We start from the raw sequence: 16,936 nt of genomic DNA on the forward strand, positions 1-16,936 counted from the left end.
CATTCAAATATAACATCAAATAATCAATATAATCAATTGGTGTCAGTAATTTAAACACACCATGACCTATGTGGTCATGAATCACCACACTGATTTAGTAAAGTTTAAACATCTATTGCCCTTTAGATTAACAATGCTAAGATCACGTAAATCATGCGCAAGACCAAATTATAGAAATACAGAAACATCACAGACATTCCAAAATGCCTGAAGAATCTCAATCTAATTAAGACATGTAACATAAGACACTCCAAAAGAGAAATAGAAACAGTGTACATTTAGTTTGTGCAGTTGAAACAAACAATATCAATTAATAAGCAGTCAAATTTAGACATTAGGTTAGGCATCCCTAACTAGCACTGTAATTAGAAAGCATGTGAGGTCTTCATGCAAAAAGAAAAATAAGACAAAAATTTATTTGGAAAACATTGAACTATGGTGCTAAACAAAATAAGTGGTTGAATTTTCTAAAGAGGAAACCTGCAAAGAAAACACAAATGCACATTGGTTATACCTCTCCTAAATGGTCCAGCAACCAGTAGTATTTTCATCAGCAGAGCACAGAAACATCCGTTCTTCATTAGTCAGCATCAGGACATGAAAGGGAAACAGTTCAGTAAAGCTGGGTCTAGTGTAACTAAACCGTTAGACTCACAAGCAAGTACTAAACAGCAGCATCTGAACAGAACTCAGGAAAATGAAGAAATAACTTACATCACCTAAAACTTTGCTATATTAAAGTACCAAAAGTTACTAACTAAACCTCTATTGGGCATGACTATGAAGTGATTTAGTTTGTAACCAATAAATATCATCTGTGCATCGGATGTATCTCTTCACGTTTTCTGCAGCCATGATTTATTACACTGTCACTCCTTTCTCTTCTCCTGACATAAGCTTCTGTACAAAAATTAAATTTTAAACTACATTGAAATATTACATGTACTTCCTGACAAAAATAACACTTGAACAAAACAAAATATGACGTGAAAAACACGACATCGAGCACTGAGGCTCTTTGTTTAACCAACAATTTTTGGCCCAAGGAAATATGCGAAATCAGCAGTTAAAGCAGAATAGACATTTCCACTGTGCAAGTCACACAGGAAGTATGAAGCAACATTTTTTTGTAAAGTTAACATTCTTTTAAACATCATGCCTCTGGAAAATTACTAAAACATGAGGCCTTTAAGCTAATGCTAAACAAGAATAAAACATTTCATTTAATATTTAAACCATAAATCTTTTAGTACATATTAATAATCATCTTGTCAGTATATTTAATAATTATTATTAAACAAAATATATTTTCATTAGTCATTATTTCATGTCGAACTTCATCCTGGCTGACACTAGAGTGATCACATTTCAAAGCCCATGTTTTATTTTCTAACACAGCTTTCAGTAAGGCCATTTAATACATGTTAGTTCACATTATGTTTAAGTGACACAGTTTTATTAATAATGTTTAGACTCCAACACCTTCCAGGTACTCTGGAAAAACAAATGTAAAAACCATAACTGTGAAGCTGCTTATATATGCCAAAGATCGAATATGAACTATAACTAGAAGTTAAAATGGGCTTGTGCATTAGCATATCAAAGCAAACCACATAGTGCTATATTAAAAGAAACGGTAACAGTACCATATTAGTAACAACAGAATATTAGTAATATATGGCAAGTGTGACCAAGAGTATCTAGTTGGTGTCTTAAAGTGAGAGAGGGAGACCAAACAAAACAGTAAAAATCCATAGAATGAGAGAGGGCTCTGCTAGACATTGCCTAGCAATGAAGAGGACTGGAGTGTCTGGCCAGTATGCCCTACAATAAACCATCCAACCATTTGGAACCTCTCCCTATCTTACTCTAAAAATGATCTGAGTGGAAATCCCATGAAAATGAACTGATCTGAAGTTGGTTGGCGTTTCAAAATTCAAAAAAAGCAAGAGCTTTGTTTAGTAATGGCTAGAGCCTAACCCTTGTTTGAGGGTTCACAGCTTTAACATATGGAACTGTTTTTTCAAGTAGGTGCTCCAGCTTCCATGGGTGTCTCTTCTCAAACAAAATTCTCACCATGGACAACTTGTTTGGAGACAAGGCACCTTGAATTTTGGCACATGGGAGGAATAACTTTTGATGGTAGCCCAACCAAGTGACCATTTGGAGCCTCCATTTAGCTGACTTCTCAGACTGAATGGCACAGTAACCAGGCTCCTCTAGATTATAGGAAGGTTGCCAGGGCACCCCTCCTGAAAGCCCTCAGCAGAACCAATCAACAATAAATCAAGACCTTAGGCTACCAGTCTCACAGAGGTTAGTCCATCCCTTCTTGACTTCGATAGGATTTCATGTTCATTTGGGGAGATGAGTGGCATGACATTAGGAGCACTCAGATTCTTAGTCACCATAGCGAAGTCCACTAACCTCACCCTCCTTCCACTCAAGTCCACTAAGAACCTGTTGCAAGGACATAGACATCTCTACTGACTTGATACATTATAGCATTTGGGTTGGCATAATTTCACCATTGGCTGAAGTTTTTAATGAGATCTTGAGCCATGAAATTGAGTATTCAAAGTGTTGAATGAGATCAACTGATTACCCATAGAACAGAGGTCTTCAGACTGGGGGGTGGGCCCCCCTAGGGGGGGCCTCAAATGATCCCAGGGGGTGCAAGTCTGTGGCCAAAAGATAAGTTATGCTGATAACAGGGCTTTGTTTTAAGCAGCAGCAGCAAACCGCTCTGTAACGGGCCATCACTAACATGCTTTGTCATTTATATTCAAGCTGGGAGTATGGTGCAAAAGGGAAGGGACTCCAAATACTCTTCAGAACCCCCACCCCAAATAAATCACACTATTGATACTTTTACACAGTTTGCCTAACAAGAATAGTATGTTTGGCATCATGTATTTTATTGCATTTTTAAAACAGTAACAGAACTTAAGTGCAATGTTTAAATCAGTCTAGGCCTATTTAAACATTGCAGGTTTCATAGAATAATTGTGAAAAATACAATTCCTATGGGGGGGGGCGGCATTAGACTTACCTTTGATATGAAATCTGGGGGTTCCCCAGAGCTGCAGGGGTCGGATTTCTAATCTTGCAATGCAAAGTCTCCGTTTAAGGCCTCAACGTTGAATTAGAACACAAATTTGATCTCAGCCACAAAACAAAGCCCACTTTGCAATCTTGAGCAGGTGGTATTTTCAAGTTGTTATCGGTCCCCTCAGTTGAGTTCAGGGGCACAGTGGCAATTTAAACAATCTTTCGCTTATGAACAGCACACTGTTGTATACTTAAGTTTCTCTGAGGTTATGTACAGAATTGAATATTACTGTTGACTTTGATGATTGTTCATCTTACTTTGTACTGTTTTTATTGTTAGTGAGGAAAATGCGTTGCGTTATGTGTACATAACTTTCTCTGAAATTATTTATAGAATTGTTTGTTAATGTTCAGTTTTAGTATGTGGGGGTTTGAAGTGGCAGTGATCATTTGTCAGAGCTGTGATGCAGATGTGAAGCTTCAGGGATGCTAAAAAAGTCACTTACCTGCTCATCCTGTTCCGTGGACTCGTTACACTCACTCAAAGATAGCACTAAGAAATTGAGACATATAATTTTAAATGTTCACTTTAAAATCCTGAGTCTAGTGCTTAAGATATTAACAGTAGCCACACAGAATGACAAAATAAAATTAGTTGGGCTTGTAATAGTCAGCGAAAATGAAAGTAACATTTCCAGAATTTTAGCACGTTTCTGCTATCCTAACACACTAAAGCTACTCGTAAACTCTAGCTAAAAGCATTAAATAACAAACCTGCTTCCAGAGTATTTTTTTAGGATGGATCGCACAGCATACCTTTGAATAGCTGGCTTCAGCTATGTTTTTTATCAGAACTCTGCAGAAGAAGCAAAATATGTATTCTCAGTGAAGGATGTCTTTTGCATGGCTTCAGGAATCATCTCTCCAACTGAGGGCCTTATTACGAGTTTGGGAGTCCTACGACCGCCAAACTTGTGCTGGCGGTCCGACTACCGCAATACTAGAGGTCTGACCGCCAGATTACGACCCTGGCGGTCGGACCACCAGGAGGTCACCACCTCCGCCAGAACCAGACGGGTTGCCAGCGATGAAAGTCAGCCCTGGCAGTGCTGAGTTGGGCACTGCCGTGATGATCACGACTTTCCTTTCTGTCAGCCTTTACATGGTGGGGCCCCCACCATGAAAAGGATGGTGGAAAGGCAGAGTAGGGGCCACAGAGGGGGCTGCTGCACTGCTCACGATCATGTCATGGGCAGTGCAGGGGCCCCCCTGTCAGTACCCTTGGAATGCAAACTATCTGCCATGGCAGACAGTGTGCATTCCGAGGGTGCTGTGTTCAATTAGCAGTGGCCTCGGCTCCATTAGGGAGCCGAGGCCAATGCTGCACACTGTTTCCACGGGTCAGCCCATCTGAAACATCGTAATATGGCGGTGGTGAGGCCGCTGGCTTGAAGGCCGCCTCCCCACCGCCATATTGGAGTTTGGGAGGTCAAATACCGAACTCGTAATGAGGCATTGAGAGTAGCTGACTCAGTAATCTGGTGTGACCTCTGGTGATAATTCTATCACAAAGAACTCTCCTAAGCAGTGATCAAATCCTATAGTTTATATATTGTTTGAACACAGATTTTAACTCATACGTTCGAAATAAAAGGGTTTGGAGACAATAAGGGCCATATCTATCATGCATTTTTGTCATCATACACGGTCCAGTCGAGCCATTTGCAACGGCAGAAATGCATTTAGGGTTTATGAATTCCCTTTTGCAATACGGTAACATGTTACTGAATCACAATTTGGAATTGCACATACATACATCCCGATGTCCGAGTACCGATTCGGTATCAGGAAGGAGCGTGTCAAGAGTGCCTTTTCCTAATACCCAATCACAGCAGAATGTAGGAATGTTTTGTGACCGAAATGCGCACTTTATCACCTACTTCAAGTAGGTGGTAACCCATTTGCAAACAAGAAGTGGTCCCCAAGGGACTCCTATGTGAATGGTAGCAAAAACGTTTTTTAAGAACAGGCAGTGGTCCCACAAAACTTTTCATTTTTCTTTTTGAAATGCATCCGGTTTGCACTGCATTTAAAAAAAAGATTGCTTTATTTAAAAGCAGTCACAGACATGGTGGTCTGTTGACCCCAGCAGGCCACCATCCCTGCGATTTTTGCGTTTCCTAATGGGTCGCAAATTGCAAACTGCCTTATTGTTATTAATGATGTAGGTCAACTTGTGACCTATTAGGAAATGCTAAATGAAACTCATGGGGTTTCATACATTTGAATAGCGATTACCTAATTGCGATTTGCGGAGAAACGCAATTAGGTGATCACAGTCTGTAATAATGATACATATGGCCCTAAGTCTTTTACAACACTAAACTAAGACGGTTCAAAATTTGCTGGTTCTATCCACATGTTGTATTCAGCTTCCTTCTTTATAAACCATAAAGCTCATAATGTTAGTGGCCATATTGTAATCATTTGTCATACTGTACCTGAGATCAAGACCTTCACCCACATCCTTGGGTCGCCATAGAGCACCTGCTCAGGCTGCTTCCAGAGAGTTAATTGTACAAATTAAGTAGCTTGGTTGTCCAACAGAAGAGTAATAGTATCTGTGGTCCTTGGACATAGTGGTAAATAAAAGTACCCACCACCTGTACTGCCTGGTAACCACTGATTGCCCAAGGAACCAGGCGCATCATAGGAGTAATACAAACAACCTGACCTCACTGCAAAATAAGAAGGAGTTCATGAGATTCCTGCATGTAAGTGCTACTTGGGCGGAGGTTCCCCTTATGGGTAAGCCCTATGTGCCCGATACACAAATGGTTTTTGTGATTGCAAAGTCCGCATTTAAAAATAACAGGCTTTGTATCAGCAAAAAGCTATGTTGCAGTGTTACTTTGCACGTCTGAAAGGTATTTCAACTTGCAAAGTAACTTTTGTGAGCAATTCTGAAATCAAGGGGCATCCCCATAGCATTGCAGTGTATCAATGGTTTGAGACCCCAACGGTGATTGCAAACAACTTGTACTTAAAAGGGCAAAACTTCCCTGAGGGACAGCTTCCTCTTCGAGAGTCATGGCGAGGGGTAGCTGACAGAGTCCAAGTGCAGAGACATTTTTAAGGCATGAGCAAGTTGGGATCCTGCCTAGGGCTCTCCCCTATACAGCGATCTCGTCATTAGCTTTCAGGACACTCCCAGACTGTTTAGAGTGTTAGAATAACCAGGTTGTTTACTTTTTCTTTTTTTTTTTGCCTGCCCAGGGTCCTACCTGAGAGACTGTGAGGCAGGAGGAAAAATACTTATTAGATTCCTTTTAGCTCTAGCAAATGCTTTAACATTTTAAAGTGCCCAACCCAACTGCAGAGGCATTTGCAGCATGTGCCACTTACGCTGCACTAAAGATTAGCATTGTGTGCTCCCTCTGAGACTGCATCTTTCTTGTGGAGATGCTGAGGACAGGTGTGTAGCAAAGTGCCCCTTTTGGCATGGTCCCTCCTCCCCCCAACACAAACACTTTTTGCCTGGTATTGATGCTAACTTGACTGAGTGTGTGCTGGGATCCTGCTAACCAGGCCCCAACACCTGTGTTCTTTCCCTAACCTGTACCATTGTTTCCACAACTGGCACACCCCTGGCTCACAGCTAAGTCCCTTATAAAAGGTACCAGTGGTACCAAGGGCCCCGTGGCCAGGGAGGGTCCCTAAGGGCTGCAGCATGTATTGTGCCACCTTAAGGGACCCCTCACCTAACACATTCACACTGCCATTGCAGAATGTGTGTGCTGGTGGGGAGAAAAAGGTAAAGTCGACATGGCACCCCTCTCAGGGTGCCATGCCCACAAACCACTGCCTGTGGCATAGGTAAGTCACCCGTCTAGAAGGACTTACAGCCCTAAGGCAGGGTGCATTATACCACAGGTGAGGGCATAGATGTATGAGCAATATGCCCCTACAATGTCTAAGTCCATTCTTGGACATTGTAAGTGCAGTGTGGCCATATTAAATACATGGGCTGGGAGTTTGTCATTATGAACTCCACAGCTCCATGATGGCTTCACTGAAGACTGGGAAGTTTGGTATCAAACTTTTCAGCACAATAAACTCACACTGATGCCAGTGTTGCATTTATTGTACAATGCACACAAAGGGTGTCTTAGAGATGCCCCGGATATTTCAGCCAACCCTTTAGTGTAGGCTGACCAGTCTGTGTCATCCTGCCATTAACAGACAAGTTTCTGACCCCATGGGGTGAGAGCCTTTGTGCTCTCTGTGATCAGTAACAAAGCCTTCTCTGGGTGGAGGTGCTTCACACCTCCCCTCCTGTAGGAACTGTAACACTTGGAGGTGAGCCTCAAAGGCCTCCTGTTACTGTGCCCCAGGGCTCTCCAGCTAGTGGAGATGTCCGACCCCCCCCCCCCCCCCCCCCTCAACCAAGCCCCACTTTTGGTGGCAAGTCTGGCTGGAAAATAAGGAAAACAAGGAGGACTGTCCACTTCAGCTGGGACCACCCCTAAGGTGTCCAGAGCTGACGTGACCCCCTTCTTGCAGAATCCTCCATCTAGTTTTGGAGGATAGAGACTAATAAAGTTAGAAATGTGCCTCCCTCCCCAAAGAGAGTGGGCACAGGAAGGATGTAGCCACCCTCAGGGACAGTAACCATTGGCTACTGCCCTCTGACCCCTGTAACGACCCAAAATCTAGTATTTAGGGGCTCCCTTGAACAGTACCAGATTCCTGGCAACCTCAGAAGAAAGAAGAGGGCTGCTATGCTGACCCAAGCAGTGAAGACTCCAGACGACAACTGACTTGGCCCCAGCCTTACCGGCCTGTCTGCAGCTTCAAAGGACCCTGCTCCAAGAAGCTGCAGGACCAGCGACCTCTACAAACCCCCAGAGGACTGCCTGCCTAGCAGTGGACCAAGAATTCCAGAGGACAGTGGCCCTGTCCAGGAGAAATCTCCAAAAGGACTCCAGAAAAGCCCTGGATCCGCGAACCCTGCCTATTCTGCTCCCGACACCCACGGCCCAAGTCCAGGTGGCCCACCAGTCCAGAGAAGGTCCCCAGGTGATTCCGACCTTGAGTCCACCCGGGGTTGAGCCCTTCTGGCCAACACAATAACGCCGGATCCAACGAAGATTCCTGACGCCCAAGGAGACCCCTGTACCCTCAGCCCCTGGACTTGGGGAATCCAACCGAATGTCCAGCAACGTCCAGCAGATGCCTCCCCTACCAGTTCAGCCTTTGGTTTCCTGGAACCAACCCCTGGACCCAGCCTGCAACATCTTTTGTAACCTCAGGTTCCCTCAATTAAAAAGCATTGGGCGCCCAGCTTGTGTTTGCACCCTGCACCCGGTCGCCCCTGTGCCGCTGAGGATGTGTGTTTGGTGTGAACCTGTTACCCCCCCCCCACCCGGTGCTGACCTAAACCCCCCAAGGCCTGTGTCCTGGAACCGCGGGTATGTACCTGCAATTCACTTTCTATCGACCACCCCCAGTCCTCATAGGATTCCATTACAAACCCAAAGCCAACTTTGACCTCTGCACCCCCCCGGCCCTGTGATGCTTGTAGTGCACTTTTGGGGTCAGCCATAACTTTGACCTGTGGACATCCTAATCCGCAAGACTGAAATCGTAAGTCGTATATTTACCTGTTTTCTGTGCTATCACTTTTTCCTCTCTAGGACTCTACGGACTCATATGGAAAATTGCACTGTCAACTTTTCAAATAGAAAATTGCTACTTACTTATAAACTGCTTAATTTACAAAAACCAAACAAAGTACATTTGATACATAGAAAGACAAAAGCAAAAGAACTTAGGAAGAAAGTCATAGGATCAGGGCGCTCACAGTGTGTCCCAAAGTAACATTGCTACTAGTATGCGGCACGGTGCTCCTGGCAGAAGGATCTTCCCAAATCCTCCAATGTTTCCAAGGAAACTCGCAATGCTAGAGAAAAGAAGTCAGGGCACTCATGAATCCATGGTATTGTGTATAATCTTCATTTGAACAATGCCAGTTGTTACATATGAAAAACAAGTCCGTTCAATAGTCCTTCTTGTATTTACAGTTTATATGGCAATCAAAGCCTATATACTTGAAGCAGCAAATCTTGAAAATATTGAAAATACATAATATGTATATTACATTACATGTCGTTCTGTCACTTGAATGGTGAAAATATAATTTTTGCTTAACTACCACTGTCACAAACGCAACTTTATTATACTCAAAGGGTGGTATTTCCATCATATTACATATACTTTATCATCACGTATAAGCACACCAAAAAAACATGGGTTATAAACTATCAGACTAAGTGGTTATAATATTCACACAGATGGCATGATCTACAATCGTGACACGCCTCATTTACTCTGTCTTTTCTATTCTCAATTTTATTTATTTTTTCTCTCGTTAATCCTTGGCTATATATTTATTTGCAATCGGGCTAGTGGAGTTGGTCAATGATGGGTTTTTTCACGGTCGTTTGATGTTTTATTATTATCATGCTGGACTCGGTTCACTATTACTATCTAGCCCATTTCCCTGTGGATGGCTCTTGGGGATTTCCGTTTATGAGGGGCCTGACATCCCATAGTTAAGGCTCGCATTTTGAATATACTCCTCTTTGCAACCTACATTATTATCCCTCTAAGATGGCGCCCACAGTCCTTAATCCAGTCCTCTTTCCATGGGTGTGACTTACGCGTACGCGCTGATGGTTTAAATAACATTTTCTCCAGCCGGTAGTTTCCGACGTTGAATCCTAGACTGGGAACGCCGCGTGACGATCGGTCCGCGTTCTCTCCCACTACTAATATTTGCAGCATCAGTTAGGTGAGTGAACGTGTGTGCAAACCGGGTTTTAACTTTTCTTCTTGATTCTACTCTGACATATTATTTAGTTCCCCCGGGAAAGATTGAATTACCTTTTGTCACTTACCATACGCTCGATTTACTTTATCATAGATAAGGAATTGTGATCACTTCAATCACACTTCGATGAGGTTGGACTAATATATGGTTTTGAAGGTCAGTGGAGGCTTACTGTCCTAAGCTTTACTTTACTGGGTGTTTTTCTTTTTGAATACGGATATTTAGTGATAGTTTTAATTATGGTTGTTGCTCCTTTGTTATTCCCGTAGACACTGCAGCTTTTCGCGCAAAGACTTTCCCTATTCAATGTATTTTATTATAAGCTAAGGTATGTCCTAACGAACTTGTTGACTTACCAGGGGCTTTCTCCCCCTCTTCCCCTTTCTGTTTATGTTTTTCTGCGGATTATCGTGACACTCCTTTCGACTCTCCTTATCACGTTGACACTCTGTACGGTTTGGTGCCGGTATTTGCCAACTTTATAGAGACGTGCACATCGGGTGTTGCATTGACCTTGGGCACTTTATAGCTGAATTTTGATATTTTAGTGGAGGGCTCCATTGCCCAAACTGACTTGGGCTTCCTCTATAATACATGTTGGCTTCTCATCTGTGTATGAGACTTTGAATTATTTCAATCTGATTGTAATTTTTTGGGCACAGAAGTCACATTTGACATGTTCGCTTATGCTCACCAATGTCACGTTTGGAAATTGGTCGTGTTCTGCTCTGACATATTCTGATTGACATACTTAATGTATAGTCATTGCTTTCATTTATTTTCAGCCCTGACGAAGTCCTTATGAGAACAAATTTTCTCGCAGGATGAAACACGTGTTGGCTGTGTTTGCTGCATGAACAGTTGCTGTACTTCTACATATTATGTATTTTCAATATTTTCAAGATTTGCTGCTTCAAGTATATAGGCTTTGATTGCCATATAAACTGTAAATACAAGAAGGACTATTGAACGGACTTGTTTTTCATATGTAACAACTGGCATTGTTCAAATGAAGATTATACACAATACCATGGATTCATGAGTGCCCTGACTTCTTTTCTCTTACATTTGATACATATGCTTGATACCTATTGACAACTGTACTTACCTGCAACAAAGGTCTTCTGGTTCTAGTAATAAAGTAACAAAATAGACTTTTACCATATAAAAATATTTGCCGTGTATTTAGTCATTGAGTGTGTGCCTCATTTCTTGACTGAGTACAACAAATGCTTTGCACTACCCTCTGATAAGCCTAACTGCTCAACCACACTACCACAAAGAGAGCATTAATATTATCTACTTTAGCCTCTGTAATGCCTCTGGGGAATCCCTGGACTCTGTGCACTATATCTCATTTTGGTATAGTATACACAGAGCCAGCTTCCTACAAGGTGCAATAACAAACTACTGCCAATTGACTCAGAATACCAGTCCTGTGTCGAACATGCAGTGCAATAAACAAAAGCACCTATCAGCACCAAATGTCTGAATGCCATCACATTGTGGATAGAAGGCTTAGTTCAACCACTGGTTTGCATTTCTGGCAGGGTCCAGCTGGAGACCACTTGTGCTGAGGTAGGGGACAATGTTAGGGCATGTGTCAATGTGGTGCAGAGTGGGATTGGATGCTTGTTCCAAGATTGCACTGTCCACGTGGAGCTGATGCTGGGCAGGTATGATCACAGCCTAAAGCCACTCAACTCCGAATCCCTGTTCCTCACAGAGCAGGGGACGGGAGTGCAGTAAGCAAAAATAACACCATCTGTATGCACAGGCTCAAAAGATGAGGAACCAGTCCATTGTGCCACAAGTAGCAGGGTTGTTTAGGCCCCTAATTCTTCTTCTTCTCTGATGTCAGCTAGTCTGAGACAGACTTTTTGTTCCAGTGCGGGCCCAGATGTAGGCTGCCCAGCGAAGACGTTTGTCTATGCTCGACCATAGTTGCCGAAGGCATGAATGAGCTGAAATGGATAATAAATTCAGAGTTGTTCTGAGCAAGAGGTTCCATATTATGTTTGGCCAAGGCCCCCCAAAATCCGCAAGATGGTCCTCCCCAGATGACCACTGCATGCTTCCCGAAAGCCATTCTGTTATAATGTTTATGTTATAATGTTAAATGCCTATTTCTTAACATTGTGCCAGGCCTGGAATTCCGGTGACTTCTTGACTCGCATTCTGGAGTCTGGGGGATGCCAGTGTTCCAGGCACGACGGTTTGGTTGGAGGAGTGGGAGCCGAGAATCAGCTCTTGCCGTTTGGGTTGTTATTCACGATTAAACTTCAGTTTCGGAATTCATACCGTCTCTATAACTTCGTTATAACACTGGCGACGAGGGACTAACAACCCGGAACCCACAAACTCATTTTTTTTACATTGAGCTGCATATTCTATCGGATGTTTGACGTCCGGCTCCCGTTGCTAAGGAATGTGTAAAGCTTGTTGCGATCGCCATTTTCGTATGTATTGGAATTCATTTTTCTGTGAAGCTGGGCATTTCGAAGCCGCTGTTGCTCTTTACATTGAAGTGTGAGCACTCCGCGCGCGCGCGGCTAACTTCGTTGGTGGCCTACGCATTTTTATTTCTCTGCTTCTTCTCTCAAGCTGCTGCTGTTCTTTTTGTTAATTGAGCGCGCAGTTTCTGATTACGAAGGAAGTTTTCAGTCAGAGTCACGGTCAGCTGTTTTTTTTTTCATTCCAGTTATGATATCTTGCATGAGCTTTCCATCGCATCGCTATTGGCTCAACGACACGTGTTTTCCTGCCTCAGCTGTTGCTAGGCAGGATTATGAACATCAACAATTAAACTAGACCACGTCTCATGATTCCCTGTTGGAGGATTTAAGTATTTTTTTTTTTCATAGCATTTTTAGAGCATTTTCAGAGCATTTTTAGAAGTAATAGTCACTCACTATTTTCTTATGTTATTTATATTTCGTTGATTGCCATGGCTACACCTTCTATGTCTCAACCACCTCCTTTTTTACTGGACAAAGGTGATCCAATTCTTCCATGGAAGCGATGGAAAAATCTTTTTGACTCGTGCCTGATAGCCATAGGTGGAGAGAAGTTCACCCCAGCCAGGAAACAAGCTGTTCTTCTACACAATCTTGGAATTGAAGGCAGGAACATATATGACAGTCTTGAATCTTTGACCATGGGTGGAGCTGATGGTGAACCCAGAGATGTATATGAGATGTCTGTAGCAATGTTGGCAATCCATTTTGAGTCCAAACTAAACGTTGTTCTTGAAAGGCATAAGTTTTTTGCCAGATCTCAAGGCAATACTGAAAGTGTGGGCAATTTCATCGCTGCGTTGCATACATTAGCACGCACCTGTGACTTTGGTGAGATTACAGACTCTCTGATACGTGATCAACTGGTGCGTTGCACTAACAACAAAAGAGTACAGGAGAAACTTTTGACTAAGAATCCCGATTTGAGAGAAGCAATTGCAATTGTCGAAGGCATGGAAAGTACTAGTAATTGGATCAAAGAAATGAACCATTCCGATGGAGACAGTCTCTCCGCTATCCTAGAGTCAAGAGTTCAAAAAGATGAAGTTTTAAGAGTTGGTAGGGATAATAAGACGCAAACATCTTTTCAAGATAAAAAGAGAGACAGTAAATCTTTACGTTGTTACCGCTGTGGTAATATGGGTCATGCAGCAAACAGTCCCAATTGTTTTGCACGGAATTCTATGTGTAGGAAATGTGGAAAGAAAGGTCATTATGCCAGGGTGTGCAACAATGACAAAAACAGCATAGATTCTGTCACTGGAGATATTAGCAATGTTGTTTTATATGTTGGGCAAAAGGTCGATCTGGTGGAACACAACATCAGTATGGTAGACGGGGGACCAGTGATCATGCCTGAATGTACCATTGAACTTGACAATAAGGCTGTTACTGTTCTAGCGGATTCAGGTTCTCCATACACCATGGTTGGTGACAAGAACTGGCAGACAATTTTTGGTGAGACTTTAGATTCACTTATTGAACCGGACATCAACCCTGTAAGTTATGGAGGTGCCAAAATAGATGTGGTGGGGTACAAAGTTATGAAAATTCAGTTTCGAGACAGAAGTACTGTAGGAAAGGTATATGTGGCCAAACGTGGCAATAATTTACTGGGATGGCGCCACCAACAGGACATGGGTATTAAATTGGATCCTAATTCAGAGAACCAGGTTATGGTGGTGTCAGATGTAAACGAATCTTTGGAAATTTGCAAGGATTTCCCAAGTGTGTTTAGCGAGAAATTAGGTTGTTTGACAAATTTTGAACATAGGATCATTCTCAAGAAAAATGTAACCCCGATTGTACATAAAGTCAGGAGAGTACCTAAGTTAATGATAGAGCCACTGAAAGCTGAACTTGACAGGTTATTAAAGGCAGGTGTTCACGAGGAGATAGAATCCTCGGAATGGCTTGCCCCTGTCGTTTTGGCACCGAAAGATAATGGGAAGCGGATCCGCATGTGTGTTGATCTTAGAGACCTTAATAAGTATATTTGGATAGATCGTCAACCTCTACCAAATATTACTGAAGAGTTATCATGTCTAGGTGGGTCCAAGGTGTTCAGTGTGTTGGATTTATCCTCGGCCTATCATCAGATAGTGTTGCACCCTGAGTCCAGGCACTTCACATCCTTTGTAACACCTTTGGGTGCTTATCAGTTCTTGAGGATGCCTTTTGGACTGGCCTCGGCGGCTGCTTGTTTCCAACGCATTATGAAGAAAGTTTTAGGGGGGATTCCTGGCACATTATGTTTTCAAGATGACATATTGATTCATGGTGGAACAGTGAGGGAACATGACAAAATGTTAAGAGAAGTTTTGTGCAAATTAGCAGAGGCCGGTCTTACTGTTAGAAAAGAAAAGTGTAAATTTAAAGTCACCTCGGTGACATACTTGGGACATACTATCTCAGGTGAGGGAATCAAACCGAAGTTGGAGTTAGTAGATTCCATAACTCGTGCTCCTGAGCCCAAGAACAAAGATGATGTGAGGTCATTCCTAGGGTTGGCAGAATATTATTCCAAATTCATTCCTAATTTTTCTAGTGTGACACAACCGTTGAGAGTATTGTTGAAAAGGGGTTGTGAATTTGTTTGGAATAAGGAGTGTGAGACTGCTGTGTCGTTTGTAAAGAGTTGTATTGGAAAGATGCCTACCTTAGGGCATTTTGATGTTTGTGCCAAAACCTACTTGTACACTGATGCGAGTGTTAGAGGATTGGGGGCTGTCCTTATACAGAAGGAGGGTAGTGAAGATAAAGTAATTGCTTTTGCTTCTCGTTCTCTTAAAGAGACAGAACAACATTATTCAGTCATAGAAAGAGAGGCACTTGCGTGTATGTGGGCGGTCAAGCACTTTAAATTTTATCTGTGGGGGTTACCCTTTGTAGTGAGGACTGACCACAGGCCCCTCGTCCAAATTTTCACCCCAAAGAAAAATGAAGTGTTGACTCCTAGAATACGAAGGTGGGCGGAGGGTTTATTGGAGTACAATTTTGTTGTTGAATATGTACCTGGACCGAGGAATATTGTGGCAGACTTTTTGTCCCGTTCTTCAGTTGACAGTAACGAGGAAGTAGGGGATGAAATTACTATCAACTGGGTGAGAGAAATGGCTATCAATGAAGAAGAATGGAAGTTGGCTGTGGTAAATGATTTGGATAGACAAAATCTTGAAGCATTTATTGTTAAGGGATGGCCTGAATATAAGGACGTTCCTGACGCTTTGAAAGGTTTTTGGAATGTAAGGAATGAACTCTCTCTTAGTGAAGGAGAATTGTTTAGAGGAAGCAAACCCATACCTCCTGAGGGTGTGAGAAACAAAATTCTTAATTTAGCTCACGAAGGGCATTTGGGTAGGAGTTTAACTAAGTCTAGACTTAGAGCCATTTATTGGTGGCCAGGGTTGGACCGTGAGGCTGAAGCAGTTGTGAAGGATTGTTTGAGTTGTGCCAGTAATGACAAAAGCAAGGTTGTGACGAGAGCACCACTGTCTCCTGTAGAAGTTCCAAAGAGAACTTGGATGAAATTAGGTCTTGATTTTATGGGTCCTTTCCATCTCTTACCAGCGAATGAACAGTATGTCATGCTTTTGGTGGATTATACGTCCAAGTGGGTAGTGACAAAATGTGTGAATTCTGTAGATACCCGTACTGTAATTGAGTTCCTTGAAGAGGAGTTCTCTAGGGAGGGCATACCTAGTCATTTAGTCACAGACAATGGAGTACAGTTGACTTCGCAAGAGATGAAACGTTTTTTAGATTCCCTGGCTATTGTGCATTTAAAGACAGCCTTGTATTTACCACAGGCCAATGGTCTAGCAGAGCATATGAACAGAATGGTCAAAGCTTGTGTACAAGAGGCTATTGAAACTAGAACTCCTTTAAATAATCTCCTAAGGGATCTGTGGTGGGCGTATCGCAACACACCGAACAGCATCACCAACATAGCTCCTTTTGAATATATGAGGGGAAGGTTAGGTTGTTCTAAATTGTTTCCAGCGTGGTTTAATAACAATTTAGCACGGATTGATCTTAATCAGGAGAAATTTGATATGGCACCCAGTCTCAGGAAGAAATATCAATGCAATTACAAATTGCGTTTTGATGCTAAACATGGTGTTTCTAGTGCTAAGTGGAAGGTTGGGGATTTGGTGTTGGTGAAGAGCCCTTGTTTTACGACCAAAGGGAAATCTGTCTTCAAGGGCCCTTTCTGCATAAAAGGAATAAAGGGAAACGTGGTGATTCTGGACAATGGAGATACTTGGAGCATGTCCAGAATCGTGAGGTGGAGAGGAGTGGTAGAAGACTCCAACTTTCCTGTTTTGCAAGATCAAAGAAGAAATTTTAAAGGAACATCTAAGGAGTCACCACGTCCTGAAGATTCATCCAGGTTACGTTCTAAACCACTCTGGATGATAGACTACATCACTTGACTCTTTCATTACATTGTTTTGTTATTTGGATATTAGAAATT

General features: G+C 42.5%; 1 long non-coding RNA gene across 3 annotated transcripts in view; it reads right to left on the reverse strand.

Annotated features, from left to right (window-relative positions):
• The window catches only part of LOC138304387 (uncharacterized), a 114,742-nt gene that overhangs the window by 96,488 nt on the left and 1,318 nt on the right, over positions 1-16,936 (reverse strand). The window contains exons 2-3 of one of the 3 annotated variants that reach the window (XR_011205557.1): positions 3,558-3,604; positions 515-575 (exon numbers count right to left, since the gene is read on the reverse strand). This is a non-coding gene — a long non-coding RNA (uncharacterized lncRNA). Of the gene's footprint in view, positions 1-514; positions 576-811; positions 901-3,557; positions 3,605-16,936 lie in introns of those variants that run through there. The other 2 variants (XR_011205558.1, XR_011205559.1) reach the window with 2 other exon arrangements.

The sequence above is a fragment of the Pleurodeles waltl genome, chromosome 7, assembly GCF_031143425.1.
Source record: "Pleurodeles waltl isolate 20211129_DDA chromosome 7, aPleWal1.hap1.20221129, whole genome shotgun sequence".
NCBI lineage: Eukaryota > Metazoa > Chordata > Amphibia > Caudata > Salamandridae > Pleurodeles > Pleurodeles waltl.